Source organism: Ailuropoda melanoleuca, chromosome 9 (assembly GCF_002007445.2).
Source record: "Ailuropoda melanoleuca isolate Jingjing chromosome 9, ASM200744v2, whole genome shotgun sequence".
Taxonomy (NCBI): domain Eukaryota; kingdom Metazoa; phylum Chordata; class Mammalia; order Carnivora; family Ursidae; genus Ailuropoda; species Ailuropoda melanoleuca.
Genome location: NC_048226.1, coordinates 46,218,752 through 46,233,902, shown reverse-complemented (window position 1 = coordinate 46,233,902; position 15,151 = coordinate 46,218,752). Strand labels below are relative to the sequence as shown.

Sequence of the window (15,151 nt, the reverse complement as noted above, 5' to 3'; positions counted from 1 at the left end):
ATGACACCTGCCAAGAGCCTACTAAGATTTTGAAATCAACAATGGAGAGGAAAGCCATCCAAAGAGGATTCAGGAGCAAAGACATGAAGCAGGCAAGTCCTGGGCACCTGGCAGGTGAGAAGCGCCCCAGGGGATCTATACAAAAGTTAGAAGGATGATGTACTGGGTCTGTTCAGGCTGCCATAACAGAATGTCACAGATGACTGGTTTAAACATTTATTTTCTCAGAGTTCTGATGGCTAGAATTCCAAGATTAAGGTGCTATTGAGGTTGGGTTCTGGTGAGACCTCGCTTCCTAGCTTGCAGATGACCACCTTCTCACTGTGTCCTCACATGACCTTTCTTCAGTGTGTACACACAGAAAGAGAGCAAGCTCTCTGGTGTTTCTTCCTCTTCTCATAAGGACATGAATCCTATAGGTTTCAGGTCCCACCCTTAATGACCTCATTTAACTTTAGTTATCTCCCTAAAGGCTCCAAAACCATTGCATTAAACCCCTAACCGGGTTAAGGCTTTAATATATGAAACTGGGGGGACAATTCAATCCATAACAAATGGTTTGGGGCCAAATCAAGAGATGTCAAGATTACTAACTAGGCCAAGGAGTTTGACCTCTGTTCTGTCAATGGTAGGAAGATATTAGAAATCTTGAAAGTGGTTATGAAAATGTTTTCAAGGGAAGCACCATCTTTTTCATTTTCCTGGTCTATAAAACAAGAGCTATTTTCCAGAAGCCCTTCCAGACATATATGCTGTGATTACTGACTACATTTTAGAAGATTAGTCACTTAGTATTTTTTGCTCTGATATACAGCCTATGAAGCAATTATGTCACCAAAAGATAAATAATTCTTAAGGACCATTGTTCTTTATTCTAAAAGGATTAATGATCATGTACAGCAACTTCTACCAAGAGCACCAGGATTCTTAGTTCCAAGAAACAGACACTAAGACAAAATAGGATGGACCTGTGAGATTTAAAAAATAACAATTCTGGTGGGGTTAGCTTGCACCACACGGAATATCTGTAACCATTTTTCCAAAGCCTTACTCATCCAGTTTCCAAAAGAAATTCTGGTCTTTTAAAATTCCCTGCTCAGTAAAATGTGAAATGATAAGCAGCAGTGGAACCCTGAGAAAGAGGGCTAGCAGGATATTTCTGAAATTATTCATGTCTGACTCTTTCATAACACAGATGAAGAAACTGAAGCTCAGAGATGTGCAGTGGTTGGGCTGAGATCCCACAGCTACTTAGTAGAAAATCTTGCCTGACACAGATAAGACATAAGTTTCAGGGGTCTTGACTGGTGAAAAATTGCAACTACTTTAAAACTGAATCAACGTTACATAGTATTTGATATGTCCCAGCCACTGTGTGAAGTCAATGTTTCTCAGACCTTAACGTGCATGGGAAGCACCTGGGAGCTTGTCAGAATGTAGATTCCAAGTCTTTACGTCTGGGGTGGGGCCTGAGAGTCTGCATTTCTAACCAGCCTCCAGGTATAGCTGATCATGCTGGTCTGAAGATTACGATTTGAGTAGCAGGGTTCTAAGTGCTTTGCAATATTAACTCTTTTATTCTCCAAAAAGTAACCCTGTTACTATTACAGATCCAGATACTGTATAAGTACAATTTTTAGAGCAGAGGACACTAAGGCACAATTACAATGAATTGTCTAAGGTCACACAGTTAGAAATGGCCAGAGCCAGGATTTGCACCCAGATAGCCGAACTCTAGCCTATGCTCTTAACTATTACCTTACTCTTAGGTTTCTAAAAGCAATTCAAGATAATCTCTCTGCTTACACATGTCAGTTTTCAAGCTGAGTTATTAGGACTATATTTTAAATATGTAGCCATTAAAATAATAATGAAAACTATGAAAGAAAAAGAGAGGAAAATGCTCATATGATGTTAAGTAAAAATAGCAGAATACAAATACATCAAACTAGGCCAGGCCCTCTGATTACCAGACTCCATCACTTGAGAAGGAACAACCCAACTCATTACCACAATAGCAGGACAGGTTTTCCTTCTTTCTCTTCCCTCTTCTGAAACCATCCTACAGGAAATTGCACTCTTGCCCCTACCCCCAAAACAAACACTTAAGACACCGGGTCTTGATGGAACAAAGGCTTGAGAGAGAACAAGTATGTGGGAGGAAACCAGCCTACAGCCCCCGGCATCCACGGCTTTCATTCATTCAACACACTGAGAACATGTACTATCTAACATACCAGGTGCTGGAATGCTTTCATGAAGATTACATTCTAGAGGGAGAAGCAGACAATGAAAAAGAGAGAATAAATAAGCATAGTATACAGTCTCTTACTGAATAAGTGTTATGGAAAAACAGTGGCATATTGCACTTTATTGCACTTTGCTTATTGTATTTCCCAGATATTACCTTTTTATTTTCTTACATATTGAAGGTTTGTGGTAACCCTGTGTCAAGCAAGTCTATTGGTACCATTTTTCCAACAGCATTTGCTCACTTTGTGTCCCTGTGTCATTTTAGTAATTCTCACAATATTTCAAACTTTTTCATTATTATATTTGTTACGGTGACCTATGAAGACCTACAAGTCACTGAAAGCTTCATCTGATGGTTACCATTTTATAAAATACTTTTTAATTAAGGTACGTACATTTGTTTTTATACTTAATGCTATTGCACACTTAACAGAATACCACAAAATATAAACAGAACTTTTACGCTCATGGGAAACCAAAAAATTCATTTGATTTTCTGTATTTCAATATTCTATTTTATCGCAATGGTCTAGAACCAAACCCTCAATTTCTCCAGGGTATACCTATCATAGAGCAGAGGGATCAGGAGTGCTGCGGGCAGACAGTATGACTGCAATGGTAATTGGGGTCATCTGGAAGAAAGCAACTTAAAATGAGAGGTACACACATATCTACGGAAGAACATTCTAGGCAGATGGAGTACCAGGTGCAAAGGCCTGAAAATGGAAACACATCTGTAATGTTTGAGGGAAAGCAGGAGCCCCTGCACCTGCAGTGAAAGAGTAACAAGAGACCAAGTCAGCGAGGGGAAAGGGGCGGATCTTGCAGAGCCCTACAGGCCTTGATAAGGACTTTGGCTTTTACCCGGAGGGAAAGACGGAGTCGCTAAGGGTTGGGGCAGAGAAGTGACATGATCTCACTGTTGTACTGAAGAACACAGCTGACTGCTGCAGAAGACCAGGATAGAAGTCTGGAGATGGATTAAAAGGCAATTACAAGCTTCATGCAAGGGATATTGGTGGTTTCAACTAAAGTAGTAACAGCAAGGTGGTGAGAAGTGGTAGTAAGATTCTGGATATCATGATTTCTTGAAGGGTTAGATGTAGACTGTGAGGGAAAGAGAGGAGTCGGGGTGCTTCCTGCACTTAGAAGAATGAAGTTGTGCTTACCTGATATGCAAAAGACTCCAGGGGAAGTTAACCTGAAGATACAGAGTTGGGTTTCAGACATGCAAAGGCGGAAATGCAGAGACATAGAATAGATTAGATGGTTAGCTGCAGGAGTCTGAAATCAGGGACAGATGTGGACTGGAGATGTACATATAACAGCTGTTAGCATATAAACCATGAAACCAGATGAGATTTCCAAGGGAGTAAGTCAAGAAAAACAAGAGATCTAAGATCCAGGATCTGAGCTCTGGATGTGTCCATGAAAAGAGAGGAAGCAGCAAGGATCCCAGAAGAAGTGTCCAGTAAGGTAGGAGGAAAACCAGGAAACTGGACATCATGGAAGTCAAGAGAAGCATTTGCTAAAAGAGGAGGGGGGTCAACCGTGTCAGGTCTGCTGAAAGGTCAAGCAAGGCAAAGACAGGAGCGAGCTTTGGCTTTAGGAAGGGAGAGGCCATGGGCAACTTTCACAAGCAGTTTCAGGGGAGTAAGGAGAGGAATTGTATTATCCTCCAAAAGGACAGAAAACCTCAATGATTTAAAAAAAAAAAAAAAAGAAACAGGAAAGGAAAGGAAAGGAGCACAGTGCCTGGCACTAAAGCTTTAGGGAGGGGAGGAGAAAGAAGTGACAGTGCCTTGGCATTTAAGGGACAGACTTGTGTGTAAGCCCAGAAGAGATGTTCTGTGTGTGTATAAACCTTCATTTTTCTCATGACTCAACAGATTATGCTGCTAATTTACCGACTCTTTGTTCTCTCTTCAACTCTGTCCTGAATAAGCTTAATCTTTTAAGTGGAAGAAAAAAACAATAAAGGTCACTTACCAGCAATTAAGCCATCATTCATATGAAGCCTGGACTTAATTCATTACATAAAAGGGATGCTTGCAACATTCTTCTTCAACTGGAGATGCACTGCTCCAACAATAGATTTTTGCTTTTGATATTGTTGCCACACCTCTGGAACAACAATATTGGGAAATGCATGCCGTTCTTTCTCAGTATTCCATCCAAAGAGGCCAGACTTCTACGTTCAAGGCCAAGCTTGCTCTTTCCATCATCACACACCCCGTCTCCCGTAAAATCATCTCCTGTCACCAGTATTCCTGCCAAGTTACCCATTTAGAACTGTCTCTTTCTTTTTCACACAAAGCCATATGTGGAATGCAGAAGAGATGATATACTTAAACCCATCAGAATTTACTTCAAATATGGAAGATCTGCCTCAAAAATTCCTGAACAGTACCTTCTACCTCATTAGCAATTTACCAACTGCTTATTTCCCCGGTTAAACCAGAAGATAAATATATTCCTAAGAAGTCCCTAAGACATTACACTGCTTACCTTCTGCTTGGTCTCACTCGATGGAAAGAGCTATCATTAACTTCTATGGATAAAAAAGGGGGAATTTCAGTAAAAATCTCATTATTTTAGATCCCACTATGAAAATAACAGTAATTCAACCTTGACTGACGATTCCTTTTGTAGCATGACTGAAAAGAGGGCACTGCAAAGAAAATTAACTAACACATCAATAGTGTTCACAAAAGATATTTAACCCACTTAAAACATTAAATGTTTCAAATATTATGCATTTTTTAAAACAAGGTTATCTGTATACTATTAGTACAGAAAGGCAGTACATATGTTTACATATGATGGATAGACAGTCAAGAATTCACTAGGTCATTCCCACTGTTTTTGTTGTAATTACTGATCTACACACACACACACGCACACTCACCAACATTCATGCAAGTATTATACAACTTACCAACCCACACGTTTTACTGCCAACGCCCACACCCCACCAGCAAGTAGGTTTCCCAGATTAAAAAAAATAAAATCACTGGGCCTTTTTGTCCATAATAACAACACTCTCTATACTTGAGTCGTAAGTGGACTACTCCCCAAACTGCATTTTCATAATTATATAATTACAATTTTAGCAGTGTAAAATTAAAAGAAAAAATGTTGTTATTCCTTGGTTAAGAAGTAACCTATAAAAGATTTGCCTCTTCTCCATGCCTGTAGAACTCATCACAGAGTAAAAATAATCAGAATCCGTGCTTAATAATTATACCAAGACTCATTTACTAAACGCAAAATAAATAATATGCTTTCTTAAAATATTATTTTTAGATGGGTGGTATAAGTAACCTGCAGAAGATGAGAATTGAAGGCAGCTCCTCACAAGATGTAAGTTTGAGAGGCATATATTAAGAATCTTCCCAGCCCAAGACCAGCAGATGATGAAATCTGACAGATTGGCTGGCATTATCTCCCCCATTCTGGGTGCTTGTCTCATGCAATCTGCTCCCACGGGGCTGAGCCATTGCCTTGTTCTAAAAACATCAACCACACATACACCACCTCCGATCCTGGAAACTGAAGAACTCTACACTGCAGTAAACATTTGTTCTCTGAAGTTTTCTTAACTAAAGTTTTAGGATTCAGATCTACCACATGTTAAGAATGTACCAAATGTACAACATTCAGAAAATTTCCTCCACTGATATCCACAGTAGTTCAAAAATATTTGTTCAACAATCATCTATTAAGCACCTGCTATGTGCCAGGCACTTTAGCAGCTATTAAAAACGTAAAGCTAAGTCTGAGACTGGTTCTCTCTTAAAGGGGATGGATGTGTATGTGAAAAAAAAAAAAGTCTCAAATACAACAATAACAGTGCAACGGGGAAAAAAGGCAACATGATTAATTATGCCTGGGAGATTGAGGAAAGCCACACTGACAAGATCATATTTGAGCTTGGTTCATAAGGATGAGCGGGAGTTCACTGAGGGAGGACTGAAGGAGAGTTCCAGACACAGCAAAGCTCTAAGACCTATTTGGGAACGTGAAAACCGAGAATGACAAGGGGAAAGGCATAGAGGAGATAAAGCTGGTATGACAGGTTGGACAGGATGGGTTTTGAATGTCATGCTTTTATTTTATTCTGAAATACTAAGGAAACATGAATGCATTTTAACCAAGGAAGAACAATTCACTCAAATTTTGTGAAGATTACTGTTGCAGTTTGAAGGATGAACTGAAGCAGGATGAGGAAATAGGGACTAGAAGAGGAATTACGCCGGAGCAAAGGAAGAGAAGGAGGCAGGAACTCTTCCAGAGGTGAGATGAACAGGACTCAGGGATCCGTAGATTCGGGTAAAGAAGCAGGAATATAGGGTGGATCCAACGGTCCTAATGACAATGACAGAGGATACAGACTGTCATGATCCAAAAGCAGAAATGCAGAAGGAGCAAGTCTGGGTGAAGAAACGAGTTCAGCACTGGCTATTAGGTAGATTGTCTAAAAGTGCAGGAGGCAAGGGGTGGGGGCCAAGCAACTCTGAGGCCAAGAGTCATTCATGCTGAAGTTAAAGTCAGCCAGTATGAAAACAAGAGACAAAAGCAGGAGAGAAATGGATGCCCAAAAGTGAACGGATTTGATGGAATGAGCTCAATGTTGAGAGGTCATGGCAACATGTACGGAAGAGCACAACCCAACGGCATGGAGTGGATACCATGAGTGCATGTTTTCAGCTGCTGAACTCAGAAGCCATTCCCAAACCTCTTCTTCTTAAAGCTAGACACTCATTTTCCCAGTTGTTTGGTTGTTTATTTAGAGGTGGCAATGCAAGGATACAGGAACTGAGCGGGGAGCCAGTGGGAAAACTCTCACTTCCCTGATATAAGGAACAAGACATAGTTGGTCTGCCTTGAATGAGGAAATGATGCCTAGAGGTTCTTGGAGCTAGCTTGTCACCATGAGATGACAAAAAGCCAATACATTAATGATGGTGAGGTGAAAATTAGGGAGCCCCACTGTCCAGCTCTGGGATATAGGGAAATTTAAGGCAAAGACCAAAGAAAAGCAGTATCATCAGGGGAAAATCAGGCTTCAAATGGGTCAAAGAAGAAAGAAGAGGGAGATGTATTCTAAGGAAAGGTTGAGGATAGGAATCGTATCCTGTTGCTTCCCCAGCACCCAGCATTTACCACACATTTGCTAAATCAACAAATATTGGGTGGATAGCTTAGTGGAAGGGCTTGAAGGAAGGCCAGCAAAACAAGGTGGCCTCCATGAAAGGAAGGAGATAAGCAGGCTGGGGATATGGTAGGCTGGTCAGTTAGAGAAGTTTGTTCCTTGGACAGAGGTCTCTGATTACAGCAAGGAGAGAAGAAGGTACCAGCGGAAGGTGAGGAGGGGAGAACAGGCTCATTGTGCCCTCTGTGGTTTCAGGTCCCAGATTCCAGAGAAAGAGACAGGAGTACAGCTTGGAGAGAAAGCCTTCTGAGCCAAAATATTGGCCTGGGCACTTTTTTGCAGGTCCACCGGCAGGGCAGTTCTTAAAGGCCTTATGTTTGGGGGCTCTACATCCTTAAGACTGTGAAAGAACAGGCTTGTCTTCTGAAGCTCACAGCAAAACTCCATGCAGGGACTTTTTAGGGGACAAAAGTCATCTTGTAAAGCAATGTTTATTCAGTCTGACCCAGGGGAAAACCATGCACCCCCAGAATCTTTGCTCATCGGATTTTTCAGCGTTGGCTATTTGACAGTACAGGAGTCTCAGGAGGGCCCGACTATGGCTACATTTCATCTGCAAGGACCAATTCCAACGGTAGGAAGGCGGGCATTGGACAAGACAGAACTAGCCTCCTGCCGGCTTCCAGGTGAAGTAAGTAGTCCTGCAAGGCAGTGCTGCTTCAGGGAGCTCTCCGGGTAGAGGAAGACGCTCCAGCAGCCAGAGGAAACTCGCCGTCCAAGAAGTGTTCACAGAACTCCCCACAGGGGTGCCTGGGTGGCACCGCGGTTGAGCGTCTGCCTTCGGCTCAGGGCGTGATCCCGGCGTTATGGGATTGAACCCCACATCAGGCTCCTCCGCTATGAGCCTGCTTCTTCCTCTCCCACTCCCCCTGCTTGTGTTCCCTCTCTCGCTGGCTGTCTCTATCTCTGACGAAAATAAATAAAATCTTAAAAAAAAAAAAAAAGAACTTCCCGCAAAACCACACAGCCGCCTGCATTTTACTGCAGCCTCGTTTCCCTTTGACCATCCCCCTTCCTACACCACTGCTTCCCGTACTTCTACCTCCCTGCACAGATTCAATAAGGAAACTAAATCTAATGATACCTTATGTGGTCTTTTTACAAATAGCAGCCAAAGGGATACCTGGGCGGCTCAGTTGGTTCAGTGGCTGACTCTTGATTTTGGCTCAGGTCATGATCTCAGGGTCATGAGATCAAGCCCTGTGCCAGGCTCTGCACTGAGTGTGGAACCTGCTTGGGATTCTCTCTCTCCCTCTCCCTCTGCCCTTCCCCCCTTGCTCTCTATCTCAAGTCTTTTTTTAAAAAATAGCAGCCAACATGTAAGTGTGCACGTGTACACATGTAGAAAATACATGTACCAGAATCACACGGAGAAGGGAATAAAACTTTCATCAAGCACTGAAAGCATCTGTAGCATGTGGGCACTGCTTTGTTTCCAACATTAAGATGTATTTTCTAGCATTTAAATAATATCTAAATGTTCCACTTACGGAAGACTGACATTTCCAAATGTTAGTTTCCTACATGTAATTCCAAGAGAGTCTTACCAAATTACTGGAGAAGGTAATCTAATTGTTAATAGCCCAAGTATAGACTCCAGTTACAACTGCATTCAACATTTTTGATCCACGTTAGGCCTCCACACTCATGGCCTAGCGGAGATGACACCCTAACAAAATACAGCGCCACCTATTGGCCACATGCTGAGACTAGTCTTATGGTCCAATACAGTATGTTCAGGCTGACAGGCTATACGGCTTTGAGTCACATAATTTATTTCATATGAACTGACCTTTACCGTTTTTATGGATTTAATAAAGCAAAGTAGGGGTAAAAACTATAAAAAGCCAGCCAGGTATTCTGCCTCACTTCATTCTTTTAATGTTATTTCTTACATCTCCATTACAGGACAACTTCTTGAATATTTGTATTCCCTTCACTGGTTAAGTACATAATTTATTAGGTACCTGCCCATGTCAGACCATGTATCTGGCAAGAGGATTACAGTGGTAAACAAGACCGACCTGGCCCCTTGTCCTTTTGAATTGTAATATAGCAGACCTTTGAACATCATGGGGGTCAGGGGCATGGACACCCCTACTCCATACAGTCGAAAACCCATGTATAACTTTTGACTCCCCCAAAACTTAACTACTAACAGCCTACTGTTGACCAGAAGGTTTACTGGTAACAAATAGTCAGTTGACACATATTTCATATGTTATATGTATTATGTACCATATTTTTTAAGATAGCAAAAAGAAAACCCTAAGAGAAAATAAATTTGTACTGTATTTATCCAAAAAAAAATTTACATGTAAGTGGACCAACTTTGTTGTTCAAGGGCCAACTATATCTCTGGAGTCTGACCACTTCTCCTCACCTCCACCATGAACACCCTGTGCAAAGCCTCCTCACTGGTTCTATCTCTAAAAGCCCTTCTCAACAGAGTAGCGAGGGAACCCCTTAAAATCTAAGTCAGATGACAAGCCTGCTCTGCTCTGAACCTTCCAAAGTTTCCATCTCATCCAGAGTAGAATCCAGAGTCTTCACTGCCAGAGATGTAGCCTCCCCCTCCACGTCTATCCCCTCGCAATCCCCATCAGCCCCGCTCCTCCTCAAACCTGACAAGCCTCACGGCCTCTGTACCTGCTAGTCCCTTTGCCTGAATGCTTATCCCTCAGATACTTGCATGACTCACCCTCTTACTCTCTCCAGGTCTGTGCTCAAATAGCCCATCTTGGGGCACCTGAGTGGCTTAGTCGGTTAAGTGACTGCCTTTGGCTCAGGTCATGATCCCAGGGTCCTGGGATCGAGCCCTGCATGAGGTTCCTTGCTCAGCAGGGAGCCTGCTTCTCCCCTGCCTGCCGCTCCCCCTGCTTGTGCTAGCTCTCTCCCTCTCTCTCTCTGTCAAATAAATAAAATCTTAAAAAAAAAACAAAAACAAAAAAAACACACAAATAGCCCATCTTGACCACCTGGCATAAAATCAAAGGCCCCCACCCCTCCATGTCAGCACTCCTATCCTCCTTGCCCCGCTCTACCACTCTCCATAATACTTATCGCCATCTGACCTCCTATGTGCCAGTCCCTGCCTTTTAATTTATTGTTGTCTGTCCTAAGTAGATTGTAAACTCCACAAGGACAAAAACATTTTTTTTCCTGGCCTCTCCAGAACCTAAAACAGTGTTATGGCTTATATTTGTTAAATGAAATCTCACTCACTTTCCCTGTATATCTTTCTCTCACTCTCCAAGACCATGGTTCCTGAGGACAGGGAAGAAGCCCAATATGGAAAGCCCTCACATTAATCCCCTGGTCCAGGACAAAGAAGAGCTTGTCCTACATGTTTTGGGGCAGGGCCAGCTTCATGGGTGTATCACTCATGCAATCACAGAGCTCCATGCTCAGAGGGGCCTGACACTTGGTTTAAGGCTCTGTAGTCACCAACTGGAAATTCTTAAGAGCTTTTGAATAAGGGGACCTGTGATTTCATCTTGCACTGGACCTCACAAATTATGTAGCTGGTCCTGTTTTGAGGGTTCAGGGTAAGAGATGTGTGAGTAAAACAGCTCACTGAAAACATCCACTGAAAGATGAACAGTCCTCACAGTGCCTGACCCTTTTGGTAAGTCAGAGCCACTAATTCAAGGAAGGGAGCATGGCTCCCGAGGCATATGGGATTTTCAGTCTTTTTAGTCTAGGACAGCTAAACCCTTAATGAGTCATGGGATTGTTCCCGGCAATTCTCTCCCAGCACCTTTCCCACCCCCATCCCCCTCTCACCAGTCACAAGCTGGAATTCCCCACTACCAGGGTCAGTGTTGAGGAGAGGCAAGAGAGACAATAGCATCTTAACATAGATAAAGTTGTAAATTTACTGTGGAGCTTAATTTTAAAATAAACAGGAGATTTCCAATCCAGTAAAGAGATGGTTTGTGGTTTTCACTTAGATGCTGATAGGAGGGAAGAAATGGTACTGAGTCCAGGAAAGAGTGCTTAGGGGCATGTGGTGCAAAGAAGGGACTAGTGCAGAAAGGTAAGGAAGGGACATAAAACATCTTTGAAGAGTTAGCAACTGCTTTGTCTCAGCTCAGGAAACTAAAAAAAAAAAAAAAAAAAAAAAGGCTCCTGGTGCTGTCCTAGTCTTGGCAAGAGCAGTGAACAGGACAAGCCAGAGCCGCGGGTGTTCCAGCTGACCCCTGCTGGCTCTCCAAGGAAGTGTCCGAGTACATGGGACTGGCGAGCCCTCACAGGGTTTTTCCAGAAGGGTGGATCACACAAAACTAGCAAGATTCCTGGGAGTGAGGGAAGCAGTAAGATGTGCTAAAGAACTCTTTCACACCTGTTTCACTTAACAGAGCGAGGACTTGGTGATCCATATAGAAACATAAAGAGGAACATAAAGCCCCAGTGTTTAGACAGGGGCTAGAACGAGATCATAGGCAGTATCATCTTTTTGAGATCCTTAGGTACTGGCTAGAAGGCTGCTGTCTGCAGTCACAGAACAGAAAAACATGAAACTTTGAAGATGTTTGCTTTGCCTCTCAGTTTGCTTCTCTCCTCCCGCCCCAATGAAGACAGTCACAAGGAGTTGGCAGACAAAAGGCACTTTTTACATTCAGAGTAGTTACCAGTAAAATCTCTAGTCATCCCTCAAAATATTAAATGTAGGATGAAAATTAGATTTCCTTTTCATTCAATCCAAAGAAATTTATCTGGACAGAATCTTGTAGAAAACTGCTTAAAATTCCGTAATATGGAAAAAGAAAATTTATAGAACCTTATCTATGACATAGGAATTCATTTTCATTTCCTTTCTAAAGTTTTCTACAGTGTTTTGCCTCCTTTAGGTCTAAAAAATAGTTTCATAAATATAAATGGATATTGCCTTGCTGTGAAACTTGAGGATATAAAGGCATAAAGAGTTATGCTTCTGGACTAAGACCTGCTTTTAAATATATTGGGAAGAGTAAAAAGTCTACAACTGCCAAAAATCCATTGTCCATCAATAGTATAAACATATGCTAGAAACTTTTGAACTTCCCTCCTTCATGAGCTTTAGTGATTATAATTAACCCAGCTGCATTCATCCCAGTTCTTCTGGGACGTTCACACCTAATAATACCCAGTCAACCCATCTGAACATATTAGGTGCCTACCAGGTACTTAACAGAAGTATCATTGAGGCTCTTGGTCTTTCACATTTATACCACAGTGAGAACACAATTAAGAAGAATATGGTACAACTACTTTGAGAATTCAAAGAAGGAAAAAGGATAGGAGTTTAGTGGATGAAGACAGACTTGAATTTGTTCTTGAAGCACAGGGTAGCTTCAGATGAGTAGGGGGGAGAAGAGAAAAAAAAAGAAAGAAAGAAATTAGTGGCAGGAGGAAAAGCATTCAGAGAAAGACCTCCAGAGACCAGAACAGAGGAGAGAGATGTTTGTGGCCAACTAATGCTATTAAGCACAGCTTACAACAGGGTGAAGCCAAACTATGCCTTTCTTCCAGTTAAATAAATAAATAAATAAATAAATAAATAAATGGAACATCTAAATGTGCAAAAGGAAGTTCTTGTGACGAGAGGCATCTTTTGTTGGACTGTTAGGAAGTCTCACTTTTCACAACTCTGTATAATAGAAAGTTGGCAGGCCAGAAGCAACACTCCCCCGACCCCCGAGTGAAAACGTGATGTGATTCAGGCTTTTTTAGAGCAATAGTTAACCTTGGCCACCCATAAGTTTGTAAAATTCCCTATGTCTAGACCACAGCAAGATGGACGACATCAGAATCTCCGGGGTGGGACCCAGGGGATACCAACGCCGATGACACAGGAGTCCTGACCACGTCATTTGGGGCAACTTGCCTCAGGCTCCTTAGGATAACTAGGTTGTGATAAAGTACAAACGCATTTCTTAATGACAGTGGTTTTCAAATTTTAGGGAGCATAACATACAGCTGGGCACTTGTCAAAACGTGGACCAGCAGGCCCCATTCCCCCAAGATGTTGATTCAGCAGATCTGACTGTGGTTTGGTAACAGGCATTTTAAATAACACCCCCCCACACAGGTGATTCTGATACAGGTGATTCTAGGACTGTGTTTTGTCCTGCCCTATGAATAGTCTCCCAAGTAAACCCATAAGCTTCAGATTTACTTTTCTAGGATGTTGGCAGCTTTTGCCGTCCAACTTTGGAAGAATATTTGAGATGCTTCCATTTCCATCACAATTGTCTTTCCCCAGAAGCATTCAACGTTCACACCAAAAAGGGAAAATTTGAGAGATGCTATTATACACTGAATGTTTATTTCCCCCCAAATTTCATATGTTGACATCCTAATCCCCGAGGTGATAATATTTGGAAGTGAGGCCTTTGAGAGGTAATTGGGTTTAGATGAGGTCATGCGTCTGGGAGTCACGTGACAACATTGGACCCACATGGAAAATCCAGGTTAATTTCCCCTATTCTACAGTCTGACCCCTTGATTAGACCTTCAAAGCCCCTCTTGCCATGTAATGTAACTTATCCATCGCATCCAATGATTAGGGTGTGAACATCTTTTGGGGGAGTCATCTGCCTACCACATATGGTATGTTTTATACTCATGCAACACACTGTCCTGGGTGCTTTACATACATCGACTGATTTAATTTTCACAAAAATCTGATGATTCGGTACCTTGAATATCATACCTTTTTTACAGGTGGGGACCAAAGCAAAAAAGGTGAAATAAGCTTCCCAAAGTTATAGTTTGTAAGTGGCACTGGTGAGCTTCAAAACCAGGGGCTCTGGCTCCCACATCTGTGCTCTTTACTGGCACACCACACTCCTTCTATAGGACTGCTTTGTAGCCAAGAGTATGTGTCATCAAAAATGTCAGAAGGCCACACGGATGGCTCAGATTGCCAAAATTATCCCAGTCTCAGTCAATATAAATGCTTAACTGTTTTTATATCTTATATGCAACAAAACTACATCTTTCCTAAAATTCTTCCTAATAGTTGTTTAACTAAACCTACATCAACCTTACATTTGCAAATAACCAACTTACCCAGGAAGGCATTGATTAAAAATTAAAGTCAATCATTTACTTAAATAAAAAAACAATTTCCTAAGAAATATATTTCAATGTGTTGATTTTAAAGAGATTATAAAATTTGGTGCGCATATATATATATATATATACCCCCAAAAGTTAAGGAATCTGGTTCTAGTATCCAAGACTTACCTTATATGAAAAGGAAGAGTGCCCAGAGTGCTTCTTCTCTCTCTGCCACATGAGGACACAGCAAGGAGGCAGCCAATTGCAAGCCAAGAGGACAGCTCACACCAACAACCGAATCTGCCAGAACCTTGACCTTAGACTTCCCAGCCTCCAGAACTATGAGAAATAAACGTCTGTTATTTCAACCAGCAGCCTGTGGTACTTTGCTATAGCGGCCCAAGCTAAGATGCCCACAGTACAACACTGAGGAGTGTGGATCTGCTCTGAGAAGTAGCCTCAAAATACATCCTCACCTTTCCTTTTTCCAGAACCATCCATCTTACGTCTGGGGAAACAGACTCGGCTGGAACACGCAGGTTCTAGTTAAAATATTAACCATCTTGGGGTGCCTGGGTGGCACAGCGGTTAAGTGTCTGCCTTCGGCTCAGGGCGTGATCCTGGCGTTATGGGGNA

The 15,151-nt window shown here is 42.0% G+C and overlaps 1 long non-coding RNA gene across 2 annotated transcripts in view; it reads right to left on the bottom strand.

Annotated features, from left to right (window-relative positions):
* LOC117803760 overlaps positions 1 to 14,850 on the bottom strand; it is a 29,390-nt gene extending 14,540 nt beyond the window's left edge. Inside the window, exons 1-3 of one of the 2 annotated variants that reach the window (XR_004627821.1) lie at positions 14,702 to 14,850; positions 4,762 to 4,804; positions 4,243 to 4,377 (exon numbers count right to left, since the gene is read on the bottom strand). This is a non-coding gene — a long non-coding RNA (uncharacterized LOC117803760). The remainder of the gene's footprint in view (positions 1 to 4,242; positions 4,378 to 4,761; positions 4,805 to 14,701) is intronic. The other variant, XR_004627822.1, reaches the window with a different exon arrangement.
* Positions 14,851 to 15,151: the final 301 nt, after the last annotated feature.